This window comes from Asterias amurensis, chromosome 8 (genome assembly GCF_032118995.1).
Source record: "Asterias amurensis chromosome 8, ASM3211899v1".
Taxonomy (NCBI): domain Eukaryota; kingdom Metazoa; phylum Echinodermata; class Asteroidea; order Forcipulatida; family Asteriidae; genus Asterias; species Asterias amurensis.
In genome coordinates, this window is record NC_092655.1 from 7,568,005 (window position 1) to 7,570,411 (window position 2,407).

Consider the following 2,407-nt stretch of genomic DNA (forward strand, 5'->3'; position numbering starts at 1 on the left):
GTGAGACACTGCTCTAGAATTGCAAGGGTCCTGGGTTCGAATCCCACCCGAGTAACATGCCTGTGATATTTTTTTACAAGACTCGGGAAAGTACTGAGTATACAGTGCTAACACACATCGGTGTATGGGTAAAAACCAAATATTATTATTCTTTATCCCCGAGGCAAATTTAACATCTATTAAATCATCAGTTTGTTCACCGTGTTGAGAGTTGTTCAATATATACACAAATATAAATAGTAGTTGAAATTGTGTGTTATTTTTTCCTGATTCTTTAAGAACCATATAAGCAGGATATACGATCTATGTCAACCAGACTACAGTTATCTTTGGCTGAGACCAGATGGACGAAGGGAAGACTTTATTGCTGTTTCAGAGAATGCAGGTATATAAATCATCAATGCATTGTAGGGACAGACATTCGTTTCATGATGGAAACACTTTCACAGACTCTCAGTCACAAAAAACCAGTAGTAAAGGTTTGGACAAACGTTAGGCTACATGAACATTGGCCTGGTAACTGCAATCATGTAAAAGGGCAAGGCAGAATTTACCTATCAAAGGGCATCTCCTTGAGGCAACTTAATTTCTACTGATTAATACATTTTAAAGGGGGCACCAAGGCAATGGCAAGGCGCATTGAAGTAATCGCCTTTGTTGCCTCCATGAAGTATCATGCTTGCTACTTCTCCCTTTCCTGATAGCAAGTTTTACATTGATTCAAACACACCTCTCATGACTGGACTCACTATGGTCTAGCATTCAAGATAGCTGTTACTAGAATGCAGGGATCTAGACTCAAATCCAACCCAAATAAAATAGTCTTTGGATTTATATTTTCACATGCCGAGGTAAAGCACTGAATGCAGTGCTTGGAGTAAACATTCAGTGCGGATTACACCAAAAATAATAATTTCACCTGTTTAGACAATCTTGACAAGGCAGAGGCTTATTGGCTTAAAACTAACTTAGTTAACTTGATCAAATAATTAACAGATGAATTTGTTCACCTTTTTTTGACAGAGATTATTTTGAGTGAGGCATGCCAGGAGATTGAAGGCCTACCAGAGAGTGTTTATGAAGATGTAAAGGAGTTATCAGCTCAATTGAGAAGATCTAATGACAGGCTCCAAGGAGTGCCTTATGCTGTCTACATGAAGGTGCTACGACTTGCACTCAGTAATCTTAAGGTTATTCAAACTTTCCTCTATTCAGTTGAATTATTGTAATTGCAAAATGATGCTATTTGCAGTTCACTTTTTACCCCTCAGACCAATATGTGTAGGCTGAAAGGTAATGTTATACAAATAACGAATATTTATGAGTGCAATGCTGCGAAAATGTTCATGAGTTGAAAGATGGAATGTTCTATTCGGAGCCGAGTTGAATGGAACATTCCATCTTTCAACTCATGAACATGTTCGTACTAGTTGCACGAATGAAAAACATTCATTATTTGTTTTATATCACATCCAAGTAGATCTTTGTCATTTTTATTCAAGGATCTGCTTTCGAAACAAACAAAGCATAGGCCTACAATTTGTAATTGTGAAATTACACCTGTTTCTTCGGGTCGGCCTGTTGGATGTTCTGTACAGTAATTTTGAGACGCGCAGATGCTGAAATAATGTGCCCTGCATTAACACTGCTGCATTACCAAAGACGCGCATGCGGTGATGTTTTTATGCACCATACTTTACAGATGGAACGAAAAATGCATGCTGAGTGATGTAGCGTGCAAAAGTACTTTTATTTGCTAACACATGACAACCCTCCAATCAAATGGCAAGGATCTGCTTGGATGTTATATAAAGTTAACTATGGCTTCTATCCATAGGTTTTTGTTTCCAAACCATAACTCCAGTTTGAAGTGACTTTGATTGTAACTTTGTTAGTGCTGCCCTTGCATGCCTTGGGGGAAGAAAGTTGGGATTGCTCTATCAAGTCTATGGTTATGGGGTGGAATGGTTTTTGGACTGTTAATCTGGTTAGAGATGACATTGGACTTGTAATGGATGGTGGTTGCCCTTTTGGGCAAGTTGTTGAAAAGTCTACGTTGTTGTGGTGTGTCATGGCAGAGTGGTTAAGAGCATGGGATTCAAACTCTGGTGTTTCTGATCAGCAAAGTGTGAGTTAAAATCCCTGTTGTGGCACATGTGTCTTTAAGCAAGACACTTATCAATGATGGTCCTGTGTGTTTTGTAATGCATGTAGAAGAACCCAGTGCACTTATTTGAAAAGAGAAGGGATTCGCCCCCGTGTTCCTGTGAATTTTTCGTTGCGACCTTGTGACGTCAACCTTCGTATCGTATGCGCATTCGCAAGAAGTATGAACTGGGCTTAAATCGCTTAAGTACTTGGTTTCCATTTTTTTATTTTTTTATAATTTGTTGTGTTTTTTTAACAG

The 2,407-nt window shown here is 38.6% G+C and overlaps 1 pseudogene; it reads left to right on the forward strand.

Moving 5' to 3' along the window:
- Nucleotides 1-2,407, forward strand: part of LOC139940892 (uncharacterized) — a 75,472-nt pseudogene that overhangs the window by 71,571 nt on the left and 1,494 nt on the right.